At 32.1% G+C, this 12,887-nt stretch overlaps 1 protein-coding gene and 1 long non-coding RNA gene across 3 annotated transcripts in view; both read left to right on the top strand.

Annotated features, from left to right (window-relative positions):
- The window catches only part of LOC100990924 (NKG2-A/NKG2-B type II integral membrane protein), a 106,748-nt gene that overhangs the window by 16,745 nt on the left and 77,116 nt on the right, over positions 1-12,887 (top strand). The gene's annotated exons all lie outside the window — the stretch shown is intronic.
- Positions 12,362-12,887, top strand: part of LOC134728431 (uncharacterized) — a 67,069-nt gene continuing 66,543 nt past the window's right edge. The window contains exon 1 of the long non-coding RNA XR_010108811.1: positions 12,362-12,630. This is a non-coding gene — a long non-coding RNA (uncharacterized LOC134728431). The remainder of the gene's footprint in view (positions 12,631-12,887) is intronic.

Genomic DNA, 12,887 nt, shown 5'->3' with positions numbered 1-12,887 from the left:
TGACTTTCATTTCAAATTGTTCACTGTTGGCATGTAGAAATGCTACTGATTTTTGTTTGCTCATTTTGTATCCTGTAACTTTACATTTGTTTATCACTTCTAAGAGTTTTTTTTTGCTTGGAGTCCTTTGTTTTTTCCAAATATGAGATTATATCATCTGCAAACAAGGATAATTTTACTTCTTCCTTTCCAATTTGGATGCCCTCTATTTCTTTCTCTTGTCTCATTGCTGTAGCTGAGATCACGCCACTTGCACTCCAGCCTGGGCGACAGAGCGAGACTCTGTCTCAAAAAAAAAAAAAATAAATAAATAAAAATAAAAATAAAAAATAAAGATACTAGCTATGAGACTATTATACATGGGATTTACTATGTTGAGGTATGTTCCTGCTATACCTAGTTTTTTACAGTTTTTATCATGAAGGAAGTTAAACTTTATCAGGTGATTTTTTCACCATCAATCGAAATGAACATATGGTTTTTCTTCTTCATTCTGTTGATATGATTTATCACATTGACTGATTTGCATATGTTGTACAATCCTTGAATCCCTGGGATAAATCCCACTTGATCATGATGGCTAATCTTTTTAATGTGTTGTTGAATTCAATTTGCTCATATTTTGTTGAGGATTTTTGCATCAGTATTCATAGGTGATATTGATCTGTAGTTTTTTTTATGTATGTCTTTTGTTTTGGTATCAGGGTAATACTGGCCTTGTAAAATGAGTTTGGCAGTATGCTCCCCTCCTCTATCTTTCAGAATAGTTTTAGTAGAATTGATATTAATTTTTCTTTAAATGTCTGGTAAAATTCAGCAGTGAAGTCATAGGATCTTGAGCTTTTGTGCTGGTAGAATTTTTATTATGGCTTTGATCTCATTGCTTGTTATTGGTCTGTTTAGGTTTTGAATTTCTTCATGGTTCAATCTTGGTAGGTTGTAAATGTTTAGGAATTTATGCATTTCTTCTAGACTTTCTAGTTTATTAGCATATAATTGCTCATAATAGCCACTGATGAGTCTTTGAATTTTTGCAGTATCACTTGCAATGTCTCCTTTTTCATCTCTGATTTTGGTCTTCTCTTTTATTTTCTTGGTTAATCTGGCTTAAATTTGTCAGTTTTATCTTCTAAAAAACAACTTTTTGTTTTATTGATATTTTGTATTGTTTTATTCATTTCAATTTATCTTGGCTCTGATCTTTATTATTTCTTTTCTTCCACTAATTTTGGGTTTAGATTGCTCTTACCTTTCTAGTTCTTTAAAATGCATTGTTAGGTTGTTTATTTGAAGTTTTCCCTCCTTTTTGATGTAGGCACTTATGGCTCTAAACTTTTCTCTTTGTACTGCTTTCATTGTATCCCATAGGTTTTGGTATATCATGTTTTTATTATCATTTATTTCAAGAATTTTTTCAATTTCCTTTTGAATTTCTTCATTGACCCACTGGTCATTCAGGAGTATAGTGTTTCATTTCCATGTGTTTGTTTAGTTTCCAAAATGCCTCATTATTGATTTCTTATTTTATTCTGTTGTGGTTAGAGAAGATGCTTGCTATTATTTCCGTTTTTTTAAATGTTTTGAGACTTGTTTTTTGACCTAACATGTGGTCTACCTTTGAGAATGATCCATGCGCTGAGGAAAAGAATGTGTATTCTGCAGCCATTGGATGAAATGTTAGTAAATATCTTTTAGGTCTATTTGGTCTGTAGTGCAGATTATGTCTGATGTTTCTTTGTTAATTTTGTGTCTGGATAATCTTTCCATGCTGAAAGTGGAGTGTGGAAGTCTCCAGCTATTCTTGCCATGGTCTCTACTTCTTTTTTTAGTTCTAATAGTATTTGCTTTATATTTCTGGATGCTCCAGTATTGTATGCATATATGTTTACAGGTGTTATATCCTCTTGCTGGATCGATCCTTTTATCATTGTATAATGATATTGTTTGTTTCTTTTTATAGTTTTTATCTTGAAATCTATTTTGTCTGATGTAAGTATAGCTACTCTTGCTCTTTTCTGGTTTCCATTGTCATAGAATATCTGTTTCCATCCCTTTTATTTTCAGTCTTTGTGTGTCTTTGTAGGTGAAATGTCTTTCTTGTAGGCAACAGATCATTGGGTCTTGCTTTTTAAATCCATTTAGCCATTCCGTGTCTTTTGATTAGAGAGTTCATTTACATTCAATGTTATTATTGATAAGTAAATACTTACCCCTGCCATTTTGTTATTTGTTTTCTGATTGTTTTGTAGTCTCTCTTCCTTCTTTCCTTCCTGTCTTCCTTTTAGTGAAGGTGATTTTCTCAAATGTTATGATTTAATTTCCCTTTTATTTTATTTTATTTTAGTTTTTGAGCTGGAGTCTTGCTCTGTCACCCAAGCTGGAGTGCAGTGGCATGAACTCAGCTCACTGCAACCTCTGCCTACCAGGTTCAAGCAATTCTCCTGTCTCAGCCTCCCAAGTAGCTGGAATTTCAGGTATGCACCACCATGCTTGGCTAATTTTTGTATTTTCAGTAGAGATGGGGTTTGCCATGTTGGCCAGGCTGGTCTCAAACACCTGACCTCAGGTGATCTGCCCACCTTGACCTCCCAAAGTGCTAGGATTACAGGTGTGAGCCACAACACCTGGCCTGCTTTGTGTGTGTGTGTGTGTATCTGTTGTATGTTTTTGAGTTGAGGTTACCATGAAAATTGCAAATACTATCTTATAACACATTATTTTAACCTGATTACAACTTAATACTGCTTGCAAATACAAATGAATTAACAAGCAAAAAGGAAACTCATAAAAACTCTGTTTTAACTTCATTTCCATGCTTTTTAACCTTTGTTGTTTCTCTTTATGTGTTATTGTACTACATCTTGAAAAGCTGTTGTAATTATTATTTTGATTGGTTCATCTTTTATTCTTTCTACTTAAGATGAGTAATTTACAAAACACAGTAACAGTGTTATAATATGTGTGTTGTTCTGTGTACTTACTATTACCAGTGAGTTTTGTACCTTCAGAAGATGCTTTATTGCTTATTAACATCCTGTTCTTTCTGATTGAAGTACTCCCTTTAGCATTTCTTATAGGACATTTCTGGTATTGATGAAATCACTCAGCTTTTCTTTGTCTTGGAAAGTCTTTATTCCTCCTTCATGTTTGAAGAATATTTTCACCAGCTATACTATTTAAGCCTATTTTTTTTTCCCTTCAACACTTCAAATATGCCATGCTGCTGTCTCCTGGTCTGCAATGTTTCCACTGAAAAGTCTGCTGGAAGATGTATTGGAGCTCCATTGTATGTTGTTTCTTTTCTCTTGCTGCTTTTAAGATCCTTTCTTTGTCCTTGAAATTTGAGAGTTTGATTATTAGATGGCTTGACGTAGTCTTCCTTGGGTTAAATCTGCTTGGTCTTCTATAACTTTTGTGGACTTGGATATTGATATCTTTCTCTAGGTTTGGGAAGTTCTGTTATTATCCCTTTGAATAAACATTCTACTCCTTTCTGTTTCTCTACTTCCTCTGTAAGGCCAATAACTCTTAGATTTACCCTTTTCATGGTATTTTTTAAATCCTGCAGGGATAACTTTAGGTTTCTAAAAAACTTGCAGAGATAGTGTAGAAGGTTCCCATAGATCCCTGAGTGAGTTTCACTTTCCCCTAATGTTATTGTCTTACATTACCATAAGATGATACATCTTACATTTGTCAAAACTAGGCATCCTATACTGGTATGTTACTGTTAACTGTGCTGAAAACGTCATTCAGCTTTCACCCATTTTTCCCATGAATGTCTGTCTTCTGTTCTAGAATCATATCCAGGCCCCCACATTGTATTTGGTCATTACATCTCCTTCATCTCCAAATTATGACCATCTTATTTTTTATTCAACAACTCAAGTAATGATAGACTCAGTATCTATACTTCTGGAAAACCAAAAATTTTTTAAAGTTTTTTTTGCATTATTGCTTCCATCAAAATGACATTAAAAATTGGTCACTAGAAAACATAAGAGAGTCATTTTGGTATTTTCTGTATAAAACATAACTCAACCATTATTTCATATATTCAAACTCGTCCATTATTTCATATAAACCATAACTGACCATTATTTCATAACTGTCAGTTTAAAACAGGAAATACAATTAAAGATATATAAAAATGCAAAATATGAGAAAAACAATCCCTATTTTTATTGTATAATGTTTTGTTTTTGGTGACAGGTTTACTGAACTAAAGATTCTCCCTTTGCCTTAGAAGCTAAGCTACAGTCACCTAACTTTTACCAATTTAAAAATTTTAAAAATAGGTGAAAATAACAGTATATAGGAAATGCACAATATTAAAAATGAAAAATAAAAACCTATTACCTCTTGGATTTTTGTTTTTGTTTTTGAAAAATCATTTCAAAATTTTATGCATGCTGCCTGCTATATTATAAAGTTCACATTAATTCAGCTATATCCTGATATCATTCTGCTGTGTTCTATTCATGTTATCATGAGCCTCTATCTCTCTCTCTTATTTTATGTGCTTATTCACTTATTTCATCTTGGGGTTGTATCTTGATTTCTATTAACTTTATTCTTTTATTAAATGTCATTTCAGTTTTAAAAAAATTTAATACTGGCTAGACTTGGTGAACATAAATATAATTTCAGTGGACATTAAAAGATAAACACAAGTTGAGGTAGAAAAGAAATATAGGAAACAATTGAAGAAACATTAAAAGTACATTGATATTTTTGGGTACAAAAGTGTGTGGGTGTTTTAAGGAAAGAGAAAAGCTTTGGGAAAATGGTCTTTATAATCAACCAATTAATAATAACCTCATCCTTTATTCAAAATAGTTACAAAGTTAAATTCCTTAAAAGAAAATAGATATGATATACCTATACTCTGACAATAATATTTTATAGATATTGTTGATAAAATATCTAAGCCTATATAGTTTGCTAGATTTTCAAGAACCTATTATATTTATTTTATTTAATAAAACTTGAAGTTTAGTTTTAAAATGCCAAAAACTAAAATTGTTAATAATTACCTATCTTTGGTGGTTTGCCCCATACTTTTAGGGACAGATGTATATCAGTTGCTCTATTAATATTAAATGATGATAAATGTAAGCCTATACAACTCTTAAAAAGAGTGGAAGCAACACATTCCTATAAATATATTATGGACTAATTTTTAGAATCCATTTGACACTTGTTATGGTTCATAACATACACAAATGCTATTAAATGCATTCTGGTTAAATGACACATTTGGAACTGGGGAATTTGAGGTAAAAACATACATAGAGATGTACAGCAGCCAAGCAGAGTAACTAATGCCTGCAAACCTGGAAGATCATAGTTCATGGGCGTGCTTAAAAACTGTTTACCTTTAAAAGAAAGTTCAATTGTCTGGAGAATTTCCAGGATGCATTGTCTGTCATAACTTTATTAAGTTAGAAACCTACTCCCTGAAAGCAATCAGTTGATTCCTAGTAAAGAAACAGAATAAGCCGAAGGCAAACCTACAAGAGAAGCAACTAGAGAATCTAGTTTTGTTACCACTATTTAGAAGGGGATAAGATAGTTTTGCTTTAGGGTAATGAGAGATGCATTCTCAAACCATGAAGAAGTGCCTTTGTAAAGAATTCAAATGGTGTAGCTGGAATAGAGATGAATTTCAGTTGTTATTACTGCACATTTCTAAGAAGGATTTTTAAGCACTAGAGCATTGGGTGTGCAGATTAATGTGGTTGACCCTTTAGGTGTGCACATTAATGAGGTTGATATGAAAAAAACAACACCAAAGCCTGCTTTTGTTACTACTACCTACTTCTAGAGTTAAATAGGACATAGGGCTGCTCATTGAATTAAATAATTTTTAAAAATGCTTTGACAGCTGTGGCTACAACTACTGGAAGAGATTATTTTGACTTTGATGCTTTAAAAGGGCTTCATTCAAATCTATTCAACAGTTTAAGGCTTTCTATTTCTGCTTCTGTCTTAATTTTTATTATTTAAAGAAACAGTCTCTTTCTTCAGATAATTTAAAGAGAAGACAAGAAGTGGAAAAATACTATTTCAGATCAGTCAACCCATACTGTATATAGTTACATTTATTATAATTCATCAAGACATCGCAATGTATTTAGGATGTTCATTAAAAATACAGACCAACATTTATGCACATTTTAACAGCTATCTATTTTTATTATATGTATAACAATTGTGGATTTTCCTCCATTTTATAAAAAGTGTATAAATTACACAAGGCAGAATATGGATATTTATTTTTCTATTTTTATAGATTTAAAATCTTTTTGTTAACCATTTTCTAATCTCATGAGTTGCTGAGATGGCCATATAGATATAAAACAGGAAAGCATATTTGTAAATATATATATATGGATTAGAAAATGGTTAACCAGTTGCCATAAAGTTTATGGCAGTTGCTGTAACCAGTTTAGCAGTTGCCATAAATTTTATGAACATCTAATGAATCGAGAGAGAGAGAGAGAGAGAAGAAACTTTATGGCAACTGCTGAAGCTCAGGTTTGAGTTAATCCATTAAATGTTCATAAAATTTATTATTTTATTTATGACTTGTCTGTCACGGAGTGTGAGTAGGAAAGGTGATACTGACACCACTGGAAACTTTCTGTGGGGAAATATTGAATGTCATATGATCCTCCTCGGCTTTCCTCTGACACAGTGTCTTTGAGGGTCAGTAATACATATCAGTAAGTACCTCCTGGTCTCAAAGGAGAGAGAAAACCAGCAGGTCAGCACATCCTTACTGTATTCCTGACCAAGTTTGTCTTCCAGCTGGTGAAATCTCAAGGCATAGACACAGGTATTATCAGCCAGTGTGGGTGTGCGATCCATGTCTCTATGTATCATGCTGTTGAGGAAAGAGGAATAAAGTAGAATTTTGTATAGAAAAGCTATGTAGAAAGTTGGGAGACATTTGAATTGTTGCAGGAAATAATTAACTTTAGGATCTATGTTAATATCTAATGTTAATGTTACACTAAAGGTAAAGGCAGAAATGGATCAGAATAAGAATGTGTCAAATATATTTACCATGTAGAATATGATTTTTAAAAATTCTCAAATGTTTGGGGAATATTTATTTTCTTTTAGACATTATGACTCTGGACTTCTTTTTTCTTACCATGAAGGATGCTACTTACCTGGTTGGCGATGAATTATTCAAATCTCAAATTCCCTATCCTGAATTTAGGTGTAATAGGAAAAATTTGAATGTTTTTTAAAATAATATTTTTAATCAAAAAAATGCAGTTTTATATTTATGAATGTTTTCCTGTTATATATGTACACAGATATTAAATAGAAAAAAACTAAACAAAAACTAGCTAGCTGGCAAAATATATGACCTTAAAATAGGACTTACCTTATAGCTTGGCATAGTGAAAGAGAGAATATTTATTGAAAAATAAATTGTAGTACATTTATATATTTATTAATTGTTTGATGATCAAATCAGGTTCCCTCAAATTACAAAGTAATTAATGGTGGAAATATTATGATATTTTAAGGGTCCAACAACCAAATCTACCCGTAAACAATGGTATTTTGGTTCTGTCTGTAGAGTTATTGAAAATATTTTTTGGGGAAAAATATTTTCTCCTCTTAAATAACTAAGTATCTCAGATTTTCTTAGTAATTTATTTTTCAGTAGTCATCCAAGAATGCTCCTAAATATTTTTAAATTATCTATTTTTTGTGTGTGATTCAGTTATGAAATAAATTTTATTCATTTACTTAAATATATTTTTTTCATAGATTAGAAGTTGACATACATCCACAGGATAACATTTAGAAGAGGACTGTCATTCAATCCACAAGCTTTACTGAACACTGACAGTGAGCCCTGTAGTATGCTAAGTGATGGAGGAGAACTGAAGGGCAAATAAGCCCTATATGAATGAATCTATTTGAGAAGACCCATGTTAAATAAGATAAAACAAATTATCTATGTATCTATTTAAGCAAAAGCTGTAGAAATAAGATATAAGAAGAAATACAAAATTCTCCAATAATTATATGATTCTTAAATGACCAACTTTATGCTAACTAATTTTTATGCTTCTTTTTATTTTCTCCTGTGAATTTATTTTCTATTTAAAAGAGATGGTATCCATGCCTTACCAAACTGGTATCACATAGTTTTATATTCTAGGTATTTCACTTTAAACAAGAGTACTTTCCCATTATAAATAAGATTTTAAATATGAATCTTATAAGAAGCATGGTATTTTATTCTATGGAAAAAACTTAATTTATGAAAATATTTCTTATTGCTGAAATTAGGATATTTAGAAAATAAAGCCATAATCTCTTTAGCATATGAATTTTGTTTCAACTCTGCTTATTGCTTTAGTATAAAAAACTTTTGGTCAGGCACAGTGGCTTATGCCTGTAATCCCAACACTTTGGAAGGTTGAGGAGGGCGGATCATGAGGTCAAGAGATCGAGACCATCCTGGCCAACATGGTGAAACCCTGTCTCTACTAAAAATACAAAAATTAGTTGGGTGCGCCTGTAGTCCCAGCCACTCAGGAGGCTGACGCAGGATAATCGCTCGAACCCAGGAAGGAGAGGTTGCAGTGAGCCGAGATTGCGCCACTACACTCCAGCCTGGCGACAGAGTCAGACTCTGTCTCAAACAACAACAACAACAAAACACCTTTTATGCCAGGCACAGTGGTTCATGCTTGTTGTAATCTCTTGGTGCTTTGGAAGGCCAAGGACGGAGGATTGCTTGAGGCCGGGAATTCAAAACCAGCCTGGGCAACAAAGTGAGACCCGCATCTGTACAAAAAATTTTTAAAAATTAGCTGGGCTTGGAGGTACATGCCTGTAGTCCTAGCTACTTAGAAGGCTGGGAGAATTGCTTGAGCCTAGGAGGTCCAGATTGCAATGAGCTGTGATTGCACCACTGCACTACAGCCTGGGCAATAGACCAAGATCCTGTCTCTCTTTTATATATATATATATATATATGTGTGTGTGTGTGTGTATATATATGTGTGTGTGTGTATATATGTGTGTGTATATATGTATATATGTGTATATATGTGTGTATATGTGTATATATGTGTGTATATGTGTATATATGTTTATGTGTGAATATGTGTGTGTATATATTTATGTGTATATGTATATATGTATATATGTGTATGTATGTGTATACATGTGTATGTATATATGTGTATACATGTGTGTATATATGTATATATACGTGTGTATATGTGTATATATACGTGTGTGTATATGTGTATATATATGTGTGTATATGTGTATATACGTGTGTATGTGTATATATACGTGTGTGTATATGTGTATACGTGTGTGTGTATATGTGTATATATACGTGTGTGTATGTGTATATAGACGTGTGTGTATGTGTATATAGACTGTGTGTATATGTGTATATAGACGTGTGTGTGTATATATGTGTATATAGACATGTGTGTGTATATATGTGTATATAGACATGTGTGTGTATATGTGTATATAGACGTGTGTGTATATGTGTGTATATAGACGTGTGTGTATGTGTGTATATAGACGTGTGTATATATACGTGTGTATATACGTGTGTATATATACGTGTGTATATACGTGTGTGTATATATACGTGTGTATATGTGTGTGTATATATACATGTGTGTGTGTATATATGTGTGTGTGTGTATATATATATATGAAAAACCAAAAAAACTTTCAAAGGAGTTACAGTTGAAAGAATATTAACATCCTTAAGTCTGTTGACACATATTACCGTATTGCTTTCCAGAATCATTGGTACAAATTACACTACCACCAGTGATGTAAAATTAAAGTGAAATATGTACATCATGTCAATTATTACTGTTGTTAATTATTATAAAATTTGTGAAATGTGATAATTAGGAAATATTTTGTAATTTGAATAATTTATGGTTCTTTCTATTAGTGAGAAGGTACAATTTTGTGCGTGATTGTCATTTGTCTTCTTTATTTCTTCTTCTGTAAGTTTCCTGTTCATTCATTTCACCTAATTTTCTCCTGTGGTATATTTCCTTTTTTCATTTTTATTTTCAAAGAACATCAAACAGTTTGAGTACATATTTATAACACTAATTAAAATGCCATATAATGCATGTGTGTAAAACAAGATACCCACTAAGTAGTGTAATAATAAACATAGGAAGAAATGTTTTGAAATATTAAATGTCATTATTCTTGTGTTATAGAATTACGAGGGATCTACAATTTTTTAAAAAATTTCAGATATGCATATCATAATTGTAAAATTGGAAAAATTCAATGGTATTCTATAAATAATTGCTGATTGTTTTTGTTAAATATCTTTTTTTGGTTGCCATTTAACATGATACTATCCATTATTGACTTTGAAATTTCCTTCTATTGGAAAGGTTTGATATCTTTGTATCTTCTGTAATGTTTGCTATCCATTAACATTTTATTTTATTTTTTATTTTAACAGTATGAGTTGTTTTATTCAAATATATATATATACATGTTTTTATTTTTTGTGTGTATATATATACACACACACAATACATTTCACAAAACAAAAGAGAATGCAAACAGATTTGTGTTCTAAAACCACAAGGCAGCAGTGAAAAGTGTAGGAAAAAATCTTGCAGTAAACATAAAAGTGACTACAACTTGATTAAAAAAATGTACAGAGGTAAATGAAGAATGAAAGGACAAGGGGGAAAGAAGAACTGGCTTGGCTGTGGGAGAGGAGTTAGGGCCAAGTTATTAAGTATTTAAGGAATAAAAAGGCCCAAGGTTATTTGGAATTCTTGTGAACAATTCTTATAAAACCTTTGAATTTCTATTGGATTCCAGGCCCACTTTATGAAATGCCTACAGCCTAAATGCATTGATATTTAATGCTACTCTTCAGATCTAACAGTATTCCAAACAAAAATTCATCATCATGCATCCCAACTTTTTGTCCCTTGACTTTCCAGAGCCTGTTTTATGAGCTGCCTTCCCTATTATCAGCATGTAAACTGGGGAAAAAAGTTTCTCTGAAATCCCTGGATAATATTACTTTCTGGCAATTTCTAACTTCTGTTAAAGATGGACATGTCATCTCTTTTCAACTAAATGTTAAATTTGTTTTTCTAATTTGTTATTCTTTAATCTAAAAATCTAAAGAGGCAAGAAATCTGTCTCCAAAACTCTTTCTTGAGAAGACTTTTCATGACACCTTTCTGAGCTAACCTACTAAATCTAATCACTGACAAATTATTTGACAAATGATTTGATCAATTTAGCTACTGAATATTCCTCATGTGGTAATTTAAACTCAAAAGTTATACCAGAACACCATTTACTGTCTTAAGACTGGAAGTATAACAAAAACGGTACAAGGAGAGTGATAAAAGTGGGGTAAAAATTAGATTGCTTTGGAAACTCATGGACAGAAACCCATGGAAAAGTTCCTCTCCTGCCACCATAGGGGTGCAGGTTACTCTGGTGAGTTGGGGCATGAACTGAGGTCTTCCACCTGATTCTTGCTTTTCATGTACCTGGGCAGGGAGCACCTATCATCTCTCACCATCATCCAGGGCTCATTCCCTTGCTTTAAAGGGGACATCACTTGTGGCTTATAAGTCCAGTTTCCCAAAGACACAAATATCACATTTATCCAGCATCAAATCCTTTTGGAGTTTCTCTGTTAAGGGCTCAGATGATCCCACTCATCTGGAGAGAAAACCATGACCATATTTTCAAATTTCACTGCCGCCTATGATGGCACTCTTAGTAACAAAAGAGCCATTTTTCTTCTCCTCCTCCTTCTGTTCTCAGGGAAAAGGTTAAAAATCTCAGGCAGATTTTGAAAGAGAATCATAATATTATTCCACTTTAGATTTTAGGTTTAAGCATCTTAATTCTTTTCTCTCCCTCATCAATATCAACAGCAGTCATTGGGTGTGACAGTGTAATTTATTCAAATATCTAGAAATTGCTGACTGGAGAATGATAGACAATTTCTAAAGAAGGCCTTTGTCTTTATCTTTATTGGTGTGGTAAAGGTAAAATATTTTCTGGTAATGTGCCTGAGATAGATTGAAAACTAGGTAGGATTTTAAAAATATGAAATATAATTATAATATCAATATAACTTCATTTTTAATTTTTTAAACATCAGAATTTTTCATATAATTAAATGAGGACACATCATAATTAACAGTCAAGTTTAGTTTATATTTAACATATTTTGAGAAAGAGTAGCATTCTAATACTCTATAAAAATATATATACATGTATGTATATACATGTTTATGTGTATATAAATATAATTTTATTTGTTTGTGTATTTCAGATGAAAACAGCATCATTTCAAGAACTTGGACTGATATAAATAATAAACATGAAGTCCAGGGGTAGGGCTGGCTGTAAACATGTTGCAGTAAGATTTTCAGGAACCTAAGTTCTTCCCATAATTGTGATATGGTTGTCACAATTCCGGGCATCACAGCCTGCAAAGAATCTCCAGAGCAGAAAGGGGATCATGTTTTCTTTTGTCTTTTTTCTTTAAAGAAAGAAATGATTTCCTAGAAGTTTGCTGCAGACTTCCTCTGTGTCTCATTGGTAAGAACTGGGCCCCATTCTAATTCCTTAATCAAATCAAGGTGAATTAGATGAATCTGGAAGAGAATGCAATGGATGTTGAAGAATCAGTAAATATGGAAACTACAATAACTCAAATCTATTTAGGTATAAGGAAAGACTAATTTTTTCTAGATAATTAATTCTCCCAGCTCCATTAATTGAATGATGCTTTGTTCTAAGTCCTGATTTGATGACAAATTTATACTCTTTTTAAAACTGCATACATTATTTAACTA

This window comes from Pan paniscus, chromosome 10 (genome assembly GCF_029289425.2).
Source record: "Pan paniscus chromosome 10, NHGRI_mPanPan1-v2.0_pri, whole genome shotgun sequence".
NCBI lineage: Eukaryota > Metazoa > Chordata > Mammalia > Primates > Hominidae > Pan > Pan paniscus.
Note: the sequence above shows the minus strand (reverse complement) of the source record. Positions and strands in the feature narration are given on the sequence as shown.